This window comes from Astatotilapia calliptera, chromosome 6 (genome assembly GCF_900246225.1).
Source record: "Astatotilapia calliptera chromosome 6, fAstCal1.2, whole genome shotgun sequence".
Lineage (NCBI taxonomy): Eukaryota > Metazoa > Chordata > Actinopteri > Cichliformes > Cichlidae > Astatotilapia > Astatotilapia calliptera.
This window is the reverse complement of record NC_039307.1, coordinates 6,677,296-6,694,830: the sequence shown is the minus strand read 5'-3', so window position 1 is coordinate 6,694,830 and position 17,535 is coordinate 6,677,296.

Here is a 17,535-nt window from a genome sequence, read left to right as displayed (position 1 = left end):
TGCAGGGGCCTGTCCTTCCATGATGGTTCCTCATCTCCCTCCACTTTCTTGGGTTTCTGCTGCCTGAGGTATTCACTGAGCACTCGGTGAGTTGGGGCCATCTTCCCAATGTATTCTTGGATGTTCGTTGTCTCATCCTGGACTGTGGTGCTGACACTCACCAGTCCCCGGCCCCCTTCCTTCCGCTTAGCGTACAGCCTCAGGGTGCTGGACCTGGGGTGAAACCCTCCATGCATGGTAAGGAGCTTACTTGTCTTTATGTCAGTGGCTTCTATCTCCTCCTTTGGCCAGCCTATTACCCCAGCAGGGTACCTGATCACAGGCAGGGCGTAGGTGTTGATGGCCCGGATCTTGTTCTTACCATTCAGCTGACTCCTCAGGACTTGCCTGACCCACTGCAGGTACTTGGTGGTTGCAGCCTTTCTAGCGGCCTCTTCATGGTTCCTATTCGCCTGCGGGATCCCCAGGTACTTGTAACTGTCCTCTATGTCTGCAATGTTGCCTTCTGGTAGTTCAATCCCCTCAGTTCTGACTACCTTCCCTCTCTTTGTTACCATCCGACTACACTTCTCCAGTCCGAACGACATTCCAATGTCATTGCTATATAGCCTGGTAGTGTGGATCAGTGAATCGATGTCTCGTTCACTCTTGGCATACAGCTTGATGTCATCCATGTACAGGAGGTGGCTGACAACTGCTCCATTCCGTAGCCAGTATCCATAGCCAGTCTTGTTGATCTCACTGAGGGGGTTCAGGCCTATGCAGAACAGCAGTGGGGACAGAGCATCTCAAGTAGAGAGAGAGAGAGAGAGAGAGAGAGAGAGAGAGGGACATATATATATATATATATATATATATATATATATATATGTTAATTATTTGGACTTGGTTCTCCATCTGTATCTTTGATTTTACACGACTTGTACAGTAGTTAATGCCAGCTGTTGGGAAAATGTGTTATGCTGCATGTTTGATGACTTAAAAATTATTCCATTTGTTGTGTTTATGAGTGCCTTAATGTCTATTTCTTTATGGCTATGAAATACTACCACTTACAAAAGCATTTATAAAACAAACACAAAAAACAACATATGAAGTCCAGGCAGCAGCAGTATACACTTTCACATCTTATGTCATAGTGCGTTTCGTTGATGCACTTTGTAACTCATGAGTCTGTTGTCAAGGTCACGACCGACAAAGATAGGCAAGAAAATTTTGATTTCAGATCAGAAGGATCAACTCCAACTATTCCTGGGTCAGTCAGGCCGGTAGAGATAATTTCATACAGAGAATTTAATAATTTAATCATAACTTTGTGTTTAACAGTGAAAAGTTTGTTTTTTCACAGCTTTTCCAGTTGTGGTTCTGAGGTTTGATTTGAATCCTGAAAGCGCTGTGGCTGCCTAAACACCCTTTTCATTTGACTCTAGTCATTTGGAACATTTTCTCATTCAAACCAGGGCTTTGATTAAAAACAAAGGGCTGCTTATCTCAAAGGGCTGGGTTTCTTCCACTAGCCTTTGAAAACAGCTCGCAGCAAATTATGGTAAATAAGTGTACAAAAGCTTCTCCTTGTGTATATGCAGGTCAGCTTTCTTCAAAATGTTGGCCTACAATATGGCAAACAACAAAGTGTTGTCATGCATGTGGGCAAGACAAATAACGCTGATCTCTGTCTGTGTTCTTTTTATGTGTTTCTTTTTTTCCCTCTGCCTCATTTCCTTGCTTCACTTCAACATCAATCAGTTGCAGATGGAGAAACTAATAATTTCCAACAACTCCTGATAGGCAGCTTATCTCTAAGGAAAGTGGACCTCTTGCAGCCAGCATCAATGATACCGGCTTTTTCATGTTCCAAATTAATTCCTGAACATAATAACTAGAGGCAGTTTGGTGAAAAGAGGATTTCATTTATAATTAAACAACACTCACAGATGTATTAAATGACTCAAAGCTTTTGGCTATGAAGTTCTAACCTCTGGACAATCAAACAGCAAAATAAGGAAACATGCTGAAAAAAATATCAGTGTTCTCAGGCAAGTAAAAACATGTTACTCTGTCTTTGTTCCAGTAAAATTACTCCTCTGTATTCTATTCTTAGAACACTATATAAGTGGTTGCTTCATGTCACGGTTCTAATCGCAATTTCATGTTATCCTTCTATTTCTCATCTGCAGAGGCAAATTATTTGGTGTCAGGCAATTGCACCCCAATTTCAGTTCATTCTAATGTTAGTCTTGTGACATGGACTCTCTTGCAAAGGAGCTGCAGAGGAGCACTTGTAATGGATTTTAAATCAAGCCACGTTCCAAGCCTAACTGTGAATATCATGAGGATCAGTTTGAGATAATGATGTCCTGTGGTTTCTGCCCACACTATTAGGCAGAATTTGTTGCCCTATGTTAAAATACCTGCTTCTTCGGGCCCAGTTACTAGAGTTTGGCATCACATTGCATCCAATTGCATCATGTTGAACCTCTTTGAAGTTCCAGTGACACTTCTTACACCCTTATTCAGGCTTGTCTTCCACTCCTTTGACCTAAATATAAAGAAAATAACAAATGAAAAAGCTATCCAGCAACAGAAGTATGTGATGCTGTTACAATGTCACATACCAGAAAGGGACAATGTCATTCTCTATCAAGCACCTGTTTGTGTATCTTGTAAAATGATTAAAATGGATTTGGTGTGCAGTCATGTTCTTAAAGGGCTGGACTCAGATCTCAGACCTTTGTGTTCTTTTCTCTGTCAGTTAATAACTCCAGACTCACGTCACATCACTCATATCTGTTTCTGTTGTTCTGTCTTGCTCATTTTTTTTTATCTCAGTCTATGCATCATTTGATCTTATTTTATTTGCACCTCACTCTGCGTGTATTTAAATGAACACCTATTCTAACTATTCCTCCAGGTTTCTATAACTACTCCTTTCATTTCATTTTATTATCCTATCACTTTTGGTCCTTGCTATCGCTTGCTCTGCGCATGTCCTCATACTCTCTCACTCGGTAGAGCAAGACATTGTGTGCAGACGCTGCCAGTCTCCAAAGACTGAAGCCAACTAATGCACAGCAAATACTAACCAGCCAAGCCAGGCATGCATAACGTAAAAGGATGGGCTCTCGTTTTTTTGGGCTGGAGCCAATACACTCGGGCATTAACACCCTCCTTTCCACCCATACATTCCAATAAGCCACTGGTAGTTTGCACAGCTCAAGCTGCTGACATACGTATTCAGTCAGGACCCAAATTATTGGTTTTCTCACCAATCACCCACAGGGACCTGTAAGCCAGAATGAAGGATCGCATGAAAGAAATGTCTCTCGCTCTCTCTCTCTCTGTCTCTCACTATCTCTAGCTCTTTCTCGCTGTTATCTTCTATTTGCCCTTGAAGTCATTTCATATTCAATCAGCGGAAGCTGAGGAGGCATTGCACGTTGTTGAGCATGCAGGTCATTTGTAAAAGCTAATAGACACTAAGTGAAAAGGAAGGAAGACTGCTCTGTGAGTTTGCCAACATTTGGTAAGTCCCGGAGCTTACAAATGTGCCCCCAAAGTTGCAAATGAACAAGTCGCTCAGCAGCTGTGTGAGAAAATACATTAGGTCATTATGCTAACATAGTTAAAACCCTTGTATGGCTTCAATATTGACACAGTAGTCTTAATCCAACACTGAATATATCAAAATTACATAGTCATGCAAATTTAATATCCAAGTTTCTTCCAGCTGAGTTTGCTTTCCATTCGTGCTGACATGACAAGCATTTAATATGTACTACAAACCCCCATAAAAAGCGTACAACGAGAACCATTGTAACACAGCACAGAGATGGTTAATCACAAAGAATCTGGTGACCTATCAATTCGAAGAATGGGAACATGAACAGCTAGCTTTATGATATCACAGCTTAATGAAAGTAGTGCCTTTGTTCCTCCTGTGGTACACAAATGTTGGAGCTGCTTGAACCGGCATAAATAGGCATTTGAATTATATCAGGGGTAGCATTTTCATCAGATGAGAAACCCGGCAGACAGGCACCCCTGCAGTGGATGACAAGTGGTAACATATGGATTGATAAAGCATGAGCTCAAACAAAATCACACCAAGGCTGATATAGTGTTGCAGGCAGCATACTATATGTCAGCAATAAAGCAAATTGTTCCATTTCAAAGTTAGAGCGACAGCGAGGCTGTGAGAGATAGACCTAGAGGCAGGTAAATTGTCCATTTCATTATTGATAAGCATCATAGGCAGAAACCAGTCATCCCTTATGATTGACAGCTGACGCTCAACCACTGATTTTCCACATGAGAGAGAGAGAGAGAAGCAACTAAAGCAATGAAGGATGTGATAGTCCAATTTCACTTCAAATGGAGCCCTAGGTGCAGGAAGACAGGCAAAGTGAAAACATATCAATGTACCTTTTAAAAAGCAAGTAATTCAAAGAAATATTAACTAAATAACATATTCTGCTTCACATACTGTTGCATACTGTGTTTATGGATTTTAAATGGACTATTCTGTTAAAAAGTAATGAAGATAAATAATTAGTCCTCTGTGATTTCATTTAACACTTTTCTTTATTACACATCAATTACGAAGACTGAACAGTAGAAGTTGCTGTTCTGAAAGGAACAGACCTGTTTTCCAACCCATTTGGCATAAAAAATTAATATGAAGTAATTATCTCTCTCTCCCTCTCTCTCTCTCCCTCTCTCTCTCTCACACACACACACACACACACACACACACACACACACACACACACACACAGATGATTACTTAAAGGTGTTAGCAGTTCAGAAATAAACTCGAGTAAAAACTCAATTAATAAGAATACTTTCATAAAAATCTTTGAAAACAGTACTTGACTTTGGAAATGTTATCAAAAAGCACCAACTAAAAATCATTCTCTTCTATAAAGAACATAATAAAATAAAATAAAACTTGACAAACGTATGTCCAATTTAAGAACAACAAGCCAAAACCGACAAGAGTTGGGAGTTCGCCTTGTAATTGGAAGGTTGCCGGTTCGAGCCCCGGCTCGGACAGTCTCGGTCGTTGTGTCCTTGGGCAAGACACTTCACCCTACTGCCTACTGGTGTTGGCCAGAAGGGCCGGTGGCGCAATATGGCAGCCTCGCTTCTGTTAGTCTGCCCCAGGGCAGCTGTGGCTACAACTGTAGCTTGCCTCCACCAGTGTGTGAATGGGTGGATGACTGGGTGTGTAAGGTGCTTTGGGGTCCCCAGGAGGGACTAGTAAAAGCGCTATACAAATACAGGCCATTTACCATTTGATGTTTTCATTGGCATTAGAGTGAAAGTTTTACTATTGTCTCTTTTTGTCAGGACCAAAACAACGTTAAGCTACTGTCAGGAAAAAAAAGTTTAAGCTTTACTATTTTTTACTAGCTCTACTCATAACATTGATCCGCTTTTGTACCATTTGACTGTGATTGATTGTACTTCATTACAGACACAGAGCGCTGGAGAACCATCAGCCAAGTAAATGGCCTGCATTTGTATAGCGCTTTTCTAGTCCATAGGACCCCAAAGCGCTTTACACTACATTCAGTCATTCACCCATTCACACACACATTCACACACTGGCGATAGCAAGCTACATTGTAGCCACAGCTGCCCTGGGGCGCACTGACAGAGGCGAGGCTGCCGGACATAGGCGCCACCAGGCCCTCTGACCACCACCAGTGGTACATAACAGTACTCATTTCTGTTATGTTTAGCCTTCTTTGAAGGCAGTTTGAAGTCCACCGAATGGAGTCCATGCATAATTGGTGTATTGTAATGTAAATTTGGCACAGAGAAGTCCACGTGGTCACAAAAAAACAGGGAGGCATACAAACATCAGCAAGGACCTTTAAACTCACCATCTGAGGATGAAATTTATGTCACTCAGACACGAGCAGACAGTAGTAGACTCATGGATGCCGAAACTATAATCGAAGCTTAAGAAGTGATTATGCCTTTTAAAGTACTCAAATCACTCAAAGTTACTGCAATAGTCATTTACTTGTAAATGAAATAAAATTGTCAAATACAAATGCACACGCACATAATATGGCAAATTTAACTGCAGGTCTGATGCTGTGAGATATGTACCTAAATAAAGACTGTAGCACTATTTGACCCAGTCAGAATGATCCCAACCCAAGGAGCTGGCTCTGTATGCCTCTTTTCAAAATGCTCTTCATGCACCCACTACAAAAGCCAAGAAATGGCTTTGTGGGCTGCACTCTCCTCTCTTGTCCTGGCATGTCCACAGTGGTGGCCCTCCACCAGACAGGTTTTATCTACCACCATGTGGAGCACACTGCCTCTGGCATAGAAGATCTGCCTGCATGTGTGAACTGCCAAGAATGACTGCCATTTGGTGTAAGCACAGAACATAGGTCTGTTAAAGCTATTCTTCAGTGGATCTGGATAATTGCAGATGTGACGAACAGGGCATGTTTCTCCTAAGCTCTGTGTATCTGACCCTGAACCCAACCTGAAGCTACCTCTGACAATGAGGAAAACACAGTATTGCTTGGATGAAAGCATTTCTGTTTTTCTGCAGTCCTGCTTTCTTTGCTGGTGAGGCATTTAACTGCTGGCAGTAAAAGGGACTGCTGAAGAGATCAGAATCCCTCTTGATGACTCCCTGTTGCATAGTCTCACATGATTTTAATTTCACAAACCAGGTGAGGCAAGGAAGTGATCAAACATGACACATCCTATTTAAAAGAAAAAGTATAGTGCAGCATTATAAAAGGAGAAAATAACTGTGTCAGTTTTGTATTTAGCAATAGTTTCAGACCAGATAAACTATTGTGTTAATCAGCTAGTGGCAGTGATGGGTGATAGTGGGTAGTGGGTGAGAACATTGAGGCAATTTGTTTAGACAACTCAAAGTCAACTCATCGCTAACTCAAAGTTAACTGTAATTTGTCCTTATTGGTTTATCTTGTAAGGAAAATGCATTACTTAAAGAACATACTGTAAGCTCCACAACAGGGTGAGATGACCCCAACAGATGTTTTTTACTCATGCTTGATTCCCCCAAGAGGAAACTCTGTGCACCATAACACAAACACACAGTTAGGAAATGAGAAAAGATCAAAAGATAAAGAGCAGCAGACAGGTAAAGAAATTTACGCTGCCAACACAGAACACAGAAAAATAAGCTCTATGAGTTTACCATATGCCTTCACTGTGCTGCAGAAGTCACCTGGGTGCTTAAATTCAAAATGACTCACATCAAACAGAATGCAAAAGAAAAAAAAGGCACTCTTAACAGTACATGTTAAATGTTACAAATCAAATGAAAGCAGCACTGTTAAAATCATCCATTCATTTGTTTACAGAGGCTATAAGTATACATTTTACCTAGCTGTATGTTAATGCTTTAGGTTTGCTGTGTTTTATAGTTTCAGTTTATCAGATTCAAAACATTGTGCTCTGTTAGCTCAGGAGTGGCTGGAGAGACATTGTTTTAATGGAACCAAAGTACAGTGGTTCTCACTAATGCATGGAAATGGTTGTCAACAGGCTTTCAGCTGCTGCACCACAATTAGAGCTCTGTCACTGGCCGACGGATGGCTAGCTTCCCATCGCACTGAATTACAATGCTGTCAAGTGTCTCATATCACTTATGAGGTTGGCAGCACATATCCTTTCCTAAAATATCAAGGCTGGTTCTGACACTGCACAGTTAATGCACGCTTCATATTCAAAAGTCTGTCAGAACTGATTGGCAGTAAGCTGAGTGAGCTCATTAATTTTCCTCTGTGTGCAACTAAACCAAGTCACAGCTAAAGAACAGAGTAATTTAACTCTCCATACTTCTGTTTCTTTTTTATCCTCCATAGGAATGTCCACATAAAGACTGGTGAACAAGTGTTAGTTTTAATAAAGCCATAACCATAGCTCATTAACAGCAATGTGAGATAGCTGGCTCCTTCGAAACATGCCTTTTAATGACCCCCCTGGGACAGATCATCTGAATATGCAACAGTGATCTTTTTATGTATAATAGCACACTCTCTAGGGCTTGCTGTGAATTGGCAACAACCATGCATGCACCTTCAAAAACCCTCTTACAGATACTGGCGTGCATTCACACAAACACCGCGGTATTACAAATTTGCTAGACAACTACATGGCTAACAAAGAAGGGTCTCCATGGAAACAAATCTACTCTGGAATTTCATTCACTTCAACAACTGCTTGTACGTTTGACAATGTTCCCTTAAAATTACATTGTTTTCCTTGCATCTTTTATGCATTTATTGGCTCTTGCCATATTGACAAACTTAGTGTCATGTTATACTATATACATTATTCTAGTCTAAGGAGCTTGGAAAGAAAAGCGTCTGGACTTCTTTGAGTTGCTTGAAGACGTTTCACCTCTCATCCGAGAAGCTTCTTCAGTTCTAAGGGTCAAATGGTGGAGAGTCCCAGATTTAAACCCAGTGGGAGTTTCCCCCCAAAGAGGGACAAAGAACCCCCTGATGATCCTCTACCTAATCACATGAGCCAAGGTGTGAAAGCGGGTGTGGGTGACAATCAGCCAGGGTTTCGGGTGAGCTCATTGTGAAACCCTATCATGTGATTTTCTGAGGTCAGATGGCCCAGGATGTGAGTGGGCGTTAAGGTGCCTGGGAAGGGATCTCAAAACTGGATTATAGATGCCAGACAGTTGGTGTCGTAAAGCACCGCCTCTGTTCAAAGATGGTCGCTCACAGTGGACGTAAATGGCTTTCACTCCTCTTTCAAAGCATCTGTCCTCTCTGTCCAAAATGTGAACGTTGGCATCCTCGAAAGAGTGACCTTTGTCCTTTAGATGCAGATGAACTGCTGAGTCTTGTCCTGTGGAGGTGGCTCTTCTATGTTGTGCCATGCGCTTGTGAAGTGGCTGTTTGGTCTCTCCGATGTAGAGGTCTGGGCATTCCTCGCTGCACTGTACAGCATACAACACATTCTTAAGTTTGTGTTTAGGAGTTTTGTCTTTCGGGTGAACCAGTTTCTGTCTGAGCGTGTTGCTGGATCTGAAATACACCGGGATGTCGTGCTTGGAGAAAACTCTCCTGAGTTTCTCTGATACACCGGCTACATAGGGGATGACAATGTTGTTGCGTCTGTCCTTCTTATCCTCCCTCGCTGGTGTCTGATCTTCTTTTCTGTGCATCTTTGCTGACTTTATAAACGCCCAATTAGGATAACCGCATGTTTTAAGTGCTTCCTTTATATGTGTGTGTTCCTTCTTTATCCCTTCAGGCTTAGAGGGAACATGTTCTGCCCAGTGGTGCAGGGTCCTGATTACCCCAAGTTTGTGTTCCAGAGGGTGATGGGAGTCAAAGAGGAGGTACTGGTCCGTGTGTGTGGGCTTCCAGTAAACTTCAATGTTGAGGTTGCCATTCTCTTCAATGTGCACAGCGCAGTCCAGGAAAGGCAAACAGTTGTCCTTTGTGTCTTCCCTGGTGAACTTGATGTTTTTATCCATGGCGTTAATGTGCGCAGTGAAGGATTCCACTTCTTGTCTTTTGATTTTGACCCAGGTGTTGTTTACATATCTGTACCAGTGGCTGGGTACTCTCCCTTTAAAAGAGCCAAGAACCTTTTCTTTCCACTTCCTTCAAGGTTGGCTACAATAGGTGACACGGGGGAGCCCATGGCGCAGCCATGTCTTTGTCTGTAGAAACCCTCGTTGTATTTGAAATATGTAGTGATGAGGCAGAGGTCTAACAGTGTGCAAATCTGATTGGTTGTGAAGTTGGTCCTGTCTTCCAAGGAGCTGTCTTCTTGTAGTTGTTTTCTGACAGTCTCCACTGCCTCCGTGGTGGGTATGCAAGTGAAGAGAGAGACTACATCAAAGGACACCATGGTTTCATCTGGGTCCAGGGTAAGTTTCTGGACCTTGTCGGTGAAGTCGGTGGAGTTCTTGATGTGATGTGGGGTGTTCCCCACAAGAGGTGCTAGGATGGTAGCAAGGTGTTTCGAGATGTTGTAAGTGGCTGAGTTTATGCTACTGACAATGGGTCTGAGCCGCATATTTTTAGTGCTTCCTAAAATAAGTGCCACTGGCATAAAACTTTACTCAACTGCATTGTTTGAAAGTTGCAATCCAACAGATGGACTCACTGCCTAAGGTTCCGATCCAGCGCTCTTTGTAAAAGGTGCCAAGTTTCTCTTTAGAAGAGATGTTTTCTTTGCTTCTCCAGCTTTCTTGACAGCACTTTAGCATTAGCCAACTTCTTCCAACACATGAGGCACTTAAGCTGGGAGCTGTTAACATCTCTGGTTTAGCTCAAGACTTCTTATGAGATACCTTAAGACAAACTTTATTTTACTTATTTATTTCTTTTTTAACCCAATTAAATATAAAATGCAGTTTTAAATTTTAAGCTACCTTTAGATGCTTACTCATCATTAGGGGTTACTAAACAATTAATTTGGCAGCTTCACTCCAGGTGCAGCCCTAAAGGGAATTTGTCTCTCCAGAGGGATTGAAACCAGCACTCTTCCCTTTGGCAACCGAATGTGCTAATCATTACTATGGAAACACCTACTGTACCCGGGGAAACCCCCCCCCCCCCAACGTCCTCTTCCTCATTAACTGTCATTATATTTTTTGGAATGCTAAGTATAATTTCAGCAGCCATATCCAGTGCTGATTACTGCCAGACTTGTTTGAATCAAGAAATTACTTTATTGGAGCCTGTTTCATGAAGTAAAAACAGAGCTAACAGATCTCCAAATGAAACACATCATGCCACAATCTACAGAAACAGATGATTGACAAATTCTCTGTCTGAAAAAGATCAAAAAGCCATTTCTTTGACTTCTGGTATTCAGTGAGGCAAAGGTTAAAATATCAATACTACAGTCTAAATATCAGGAGAGCAAATCAATATGCTTTCAGATGTGTGGCTACATGAATTCCAGAAGTCAAAGAATTCATTATCCAGAAAACTTGGAGTAGTGGTGAATCATTCCAGAAAAAGGCCAGCCTACCAAAATGTTTTCAACAGCACAATAACAACTCATCCAGCAGCTCCAAAAAGAACCCGGAACATCTAAAGAACTACACTTTCCTCAGTTAAAGTCAGCATTGTTCTTTCAGCAATGAGTTTCTGCCCTATTAGATCTGGCATGAAACTAAATTTCCTAAAAAACAGAAAATCATGCCAACAGTTAAAGTTATGGTCTTTGCAGCTTTACCACCTGGATGACTTTCCATAAGTGAACCATGAATGCTTCTCTTATCCTGATGGAGAACCCCTGGTTGTCAGTTTGTGCTCTGAAGATCAAGCATACTTGGGTTATGCAGCAAACACACAATTTACACACACAATTGCATTTACTTGGATTATCTTTGTCTAACATTAAACTATCTTTGATTATCTTAAACATGCAAGTGTTTAAAAGAGAAGGAAATCAGGAAGGAGGCAAATGCTGTTTCCATCACGGTACTTTGCAATAACGTACAATTTTACTTTGTTCTTTCACTTAAGACAATATTGTACTATTAAAACATTGAACATGCTATTATATATTCAACTGCAATTGCTTTTTCTATTTTTATTTCCATTTTTAATCTCTGTTTTTTACTTTCTATTTTATGGTTTTCTTTGTATCTGTACTGTATTACATTATCTTTTTATGTTTCGTCAATAGATTCACAGGCTTCATCTATAAAATAAATGGGTGGCAGAATTATAAATCACATGCAAAAAAAGGTTAAGCATTAATTATGCACTTTAGGCAACTTATATATGATATGAGGTCATTATAACTGCACATATTATAAGTGCATAGAGGAGTGCAGTGCTTCATTATGAACTCACAGAAAAATCTCCCCAAACCTTTTTTTTTTTTTTTTTTTTTACCAAGACAAACTTGTTATATGGGCCTCTATGTGTGCAGCTCTTTCCTGAAAAAGTGTTTAATACAACTGTGTGATGCCAGTTTGGCATGCTTTTTTGGCATGGCTCCTTTTTGCACAAACCTTTGGAAAAGAAGCAAAATGGCACATTATCTCCTGCGTACAGAGGTATTTACAAGAAGTACAGACAGCCAAAGTGTAGGTGTAGTGAATGTTCAGCTCATAGCATTTTTAAAAAATTGCCAAAAAGACTAAGTATAATGTCCCCAGTTCTTATTGATCACTCTTTCTTGTTATGCCAAGGATCTGAAGGGGGAAAGGGGAAGCTCAACACCAAAGAAAGAAAACATGTTCACTGGACTGAAAGAAAACATTTCATCAGATTTATATACATACTGTAGAGTTCACTTAGATCTCTATCACTATGTGTAAAAAGCAGGACACAATAAGTTCTTTCTTTCAGCTGTCATTCAAAGACTATTCCCACACCTTAGTAAGTGGGACTTTTGAGCATGAAAATGGACATATAGATTCAAGATCTTTTATTTGTCACATGCATAGTTATACACAGAGGTGCACATAAGCGGTCCGCAGGTGCGCATTCGCTGGCAAAATAAAAGACACGCACCAGATAAGAAGCTGTAACGCGCGTTTGCGTACATAAAGGCACTGTTTTTGTCTGCTAGAGTGGGATTTTCACAATCTCTGTGCGTTCATCATTTGTTTGAAGCCAGCTCACCTCCTACAACCACTTTTCCAAGAATACGCGCTTCTTTTGCGGTTGGACTCCTGACATTTCTTTGGAGGTGGAGGAACACCAAAGTAATTGCTTAAAGAAGCTTGCTTCTTCGACATTTTTAAGAGTTCTAAACAAATGTCTGTCCTCCTCCAGAAAATCTTACGTACGCAAACGCGCATTGCAACTTCTTATCTGGTGCGCGTCTTTTATTTTGACAGCGAATGCGCACCTGTGGACCACTTATGTGCACCCCTGGTTATAGAAGTATAACGCGCATTGAAATGTGTCCTGATACGCTCATTGACTGTGCAAAAAGAGAAAACATTATATACAATAAGTAAGAAAAATATATACAAAGACGACATTATGTGCAATAAGTGACTGAATTATATCAGGCATGATATGAGAATGCGAGTCCTGTCTCAGTCAGTTATGGTTGATGGGGGGGGCATATGAAAGAAAAGGGGTTGTAAATGAGTGTTTGAGTCAAGTTAATTCATATGGGGATTTCATTATAGCTGTCTTTTTTTTTTTTTAATTAATGATGACCACCAGAGTGTTGCGATTTGATTATTTTCCTCTTATGCAAAACTGAAGTCTGTTGCAGCTTCTGGTAGTTATTCACAATGTGTTCACTGTATGTGTATGGAAACAGTAGAGTTTTGGCAGTTACGTGTGACAAATGGTGCTAAGACCCCTCTCCGCTATCCATTGGTCAGTCGATTTATCCATCTGTTTATCCATATGCTAGAAAACATTTTTGATAAAAGTCAGAAAAGAAATTTTAGGCTATATAGACTTGTGTTCAACTGTCAGTCTTTTTCAGCATCAGTCTGTGGAGTTTGACAGATGGCCTATATCTTTTCTCACCAGATAGCCACATAAGAATGTGACATAAATGCAATGTGTCAAGATCTACATTTAAAAAAAAATGCATAATGTACAAAATATTTTAGCAAGTGCATCTCGCCAGTTTTCAGTCTGTTCTTTTTATTAATCCAAAAGATTCTCCACTGCTTAATTTATACAGTGACATTTCAAGAAAATCTCTCTTTTTATCAATTTGTTTATTAAATAAAACTTCAAGGAATGACTGATTTTTAGCTATGATAAGTGCATTGCTCTAAAGTTAGATAAGGATGTGTCCACATGAACTCCCTCTATATTAAGAAACAGAAATTACGCAGGCAGAGCTGCTGGTCATCTTTTATGCTCTGACTGTTGCAAAGCAAGCAACAGCACATCATAATGTGGATTTCTTGTCACTTTGAGTAATTATTTTACTGTTTACACTGAAAATCAGCAGGCATGTTGGATACTGACCCAGTGAAAATATTTTATGAAGTCCCAACAAAATACAGGAAAATACTAGTTACCAGCTCTGTTTTCCTTGCTAATAACTCCCCCTGGACAACCAATTGCTGGCAGTCCTGATGTCTTTTGATGGATGTGTCTAATACAAAAACTAACTAAAGACTAAAAAGTAAGAAGTAGTGTTGTGATCAGCAAGGCAACATGATGGAGGATGTTAGGTTAGAGTCTGTCTGAAAAAAATAAAAATGATAAAATGACAAAGACTAGAAATGACATTAATGGATTTATAGAATATGGTAAATCATTATTTGAATTTTAAGTTTCCTCTGCATTTATTACTTTTTATACAAATTTTCCTGATTATCTCTTTTCCCATTAAACTTTCATTTTTAATTATTTATATTCTCATTTATATTTCCTTTGAGTTTTTTTCTTTTCAGAAAAGCTTGTGAATTTTTACATTTTCTTTTCACTGTTCTACTGCAGTATACAATAAGAGGGCTGTCAGTCAAAGTGTATCATGGGGTTAAGTTTGCAATCACTCACTGGCTTGAAAAAGGGATGCATACAATCAGAAGATCATTGCATAAATTAGGTGCTTAGCTAATCTAGCTGAAAACAGTCCTATGGGTTACTGATACTGTATGTTTGACCATGAAATGGCCTAGCATGTCCTCAGCACAAAAGGAAAAGTGTGTTTGATGACTCAAGGTTAGCATAAACAGGGACATGCTAAACGATGTATTCTAAATGTGTGAGTCTTATGGTGGGTATCAAAAAAATTAGCATTGTTTTGCAGGTGTTTAATGTGACAGTAAAGAATGGGAGAAATAATTGGTTGATCACCTGTGGACTCTGTAAGTTTGCTCACTTAAAAGAAATCAACAGTCTAATTTTTAATGGTAGTTCCTTTTTAAGCTAAGCTAAGATAAGATAAGATAAAACTTTATTAATCCCTCGGGTGGGTTCCTCTGGGAAATTCGGTGATTTTTACTGGAGAGAGACAGAATATCAACTAAAAATCTAGAAAAAACAAATTACTTCAAAGTATAAATTGTTTTGCATTTTTTGCACTTGTCTATTTCTTCAATTCAAACCTCAATTTATAACTGGTATGCAATTTGTTTGTTTGTTTGTTTGTTTAGTTAACGTTCCATCACTCTTAAAATGAAACTACCACTGTTCATTTCTTTGCAAGTGAGCAAACTTGCAAATTCATTTACAAATTTTATGAACACAGACTAAGTCAGTTCATTTCTGAAATGGCCAACCAAGCCTACCAAAAGCAGCACAGGGTGGCAGAAAATATAACATAATAAAGTTTTAATTATGATTCTCTCCAGAAACAACATACCAAAGCAGATCAGGGACAGGAAATGGAAAGAAAATTGAAATTATCTGTATATGGGTAAGAACTAAGGTCAGACCGTGAGAAGAGCTTTTGATATTCTGTGGATGGATCCTAGTAGCTCACATGGCATGCAGGATTCAACCAGGGAAGGCAGCTTTGATATAAACCATTTTCATACAACTGATATGCAGGTTTCTTTCAAAATAGAACATGTTATCCCAACCATTCTGTTGTTAATAAAGACTGTTTTGATTTCCCATGGTGAAGATCTCTGCATGTGTACTCTGTTGAAAAAAAAAAAAAACACACACACAAACATTTGCATAAAAAAAGAAATAAAAAATTCATCTAAACACTATATGCATTTTCCACTGTTCCTAGTGAGTAAATTCCAAAAATATTGTTTCTTATGCTAACCAAGGTTTTTGTGCTGGTATGTATAATATGTCAAATGTCAAATGCAATACTTAGTTGTCAGTTTATTGCATATAGTGGAGCATACTTTGTAAAGGAAGCTGCAGTATAGGTGACTTAAAAAGGTACAACAATAGAAAACAGTTTACAACAAAGTATTTCATCTGTTAAAGTTAATTATATTTATTATTCATGAAACACATGCTATCAAGCTTTTCTCTACAGAATTTCTTATAATAAATATGCTCAATTAATAACAAGCATTCAATGTATTTTTTTCCCCTTTTTTAACTTTTAAAGGGCTTTTGTTTTAGATCTTGTTTTCCTGCTGGTTTCTTTGGAAGAAACAGATTGTCATCTGTTATTAACATTGCCTAATATTGTTTTGATGCACTGTAATGACATCTGCATCATTCCTATTTGATATACCTGTACTACAAAGCAAAATTTATTCTCATCCAGGTGATTTCAAGGTTACCACTGGGTTTTCTGTACTGCGTAGTTGGCTCACCTCTTACCTGCTCCAGAGCAGGTCTGAAAGAACTGCGTTTTCACTGAACCTGTCATGGTCCCGAAGCTAGTGAATCCGTGTTTATGTTTTGTCATTATTAATGTTCTTCGATTTACTTAGTTTATAGTTATTTATTTATGATTTCTAGTGTTTTGGTGTTACTGTGTCTCCCTGGTGTCCCCTGTGTTATCTCCTGACATCCTTGTCTCTACATTCATGTAGTTCCTGTTTTACTTTGACAGCCTCGTGACCCATGTTCAGTTTTTTGAGTTTTGCTTTCTGTCACTACCCGATCCGTACCACGCATGCGCAAATGTTACATCACTTCCTCCCTGATTGAATAAAAGCGCTGTAAAATAGGAAGAATGGCGCATAATTACAGACTTAATAGATGGAGTACTTTTCTATGCTGTGGTGTGCTGGGGGAGCAGCACAGCAAAGAAGGACTCATCCAGGCTGGAGAAACTGATCAGGAGGGCTAGCTCTGTGGTCGGCATGAAGCTGGACACTCTGGTGACAGTGGCAGAGAAAAGGACATTAAAGAAACTGATGGACATTATGGACAATGCTGGGCATCCTCTGCACACGGCCATAAACAACCAGAAGAGTCTGTTCAGTGACAGGTTGCTTCTCCCCAAGACAAGAACTAACAGACTTAAAAACTCCTTTGTCCCACACGCCATCAAACTGTTTAACTCCTCTCTGGAGGGGAGAGGGAGGGGAAACAGGAGGACAAAGGAGGGGGGAACAACTAAGCTGTAGTGCCTCTTCACCTCACTGTGCAATACCTTTTGTGCAATACTTTTGTAAATAGTCAACGGTGCAATAGACTCAATACTTGAAATGTGCAATTCACTTGTATTTTTATTTTTATTCCTATTTATTCTATTTATCCCCTTCGTATATTTTATTTATATTGTCTCTGTATTTATATATATGTGTGTGTGTGTATATATATATATATATATATATATATAATATTCTGTAACTCTGTAACTTCTGTCGGTGCTGTGCTTTTTTTGGAAATCAAATTTCCCAGAGGAACCCACCCGAGGGATTAATAAAGTTCTATCTAATCTAATCTAATAATACATACTTAGTAATGTGTCACATGAAGATTCATCAGCCAGATTAAGTGTTTAGTGACAATTGACAGTGATAGCGGACATCGTCATCACTATTCCAATCAATCCTCTCCACACAGACAAGGTATCACTAAATCAAATTTGAAAAGGAAAAAAAAAGAAGAACAACGCTTGGACACTGCTAGCATAATGGGCAGGGTTTTGACAGGGCTCCCACTAGCGATGTGCGATACCACT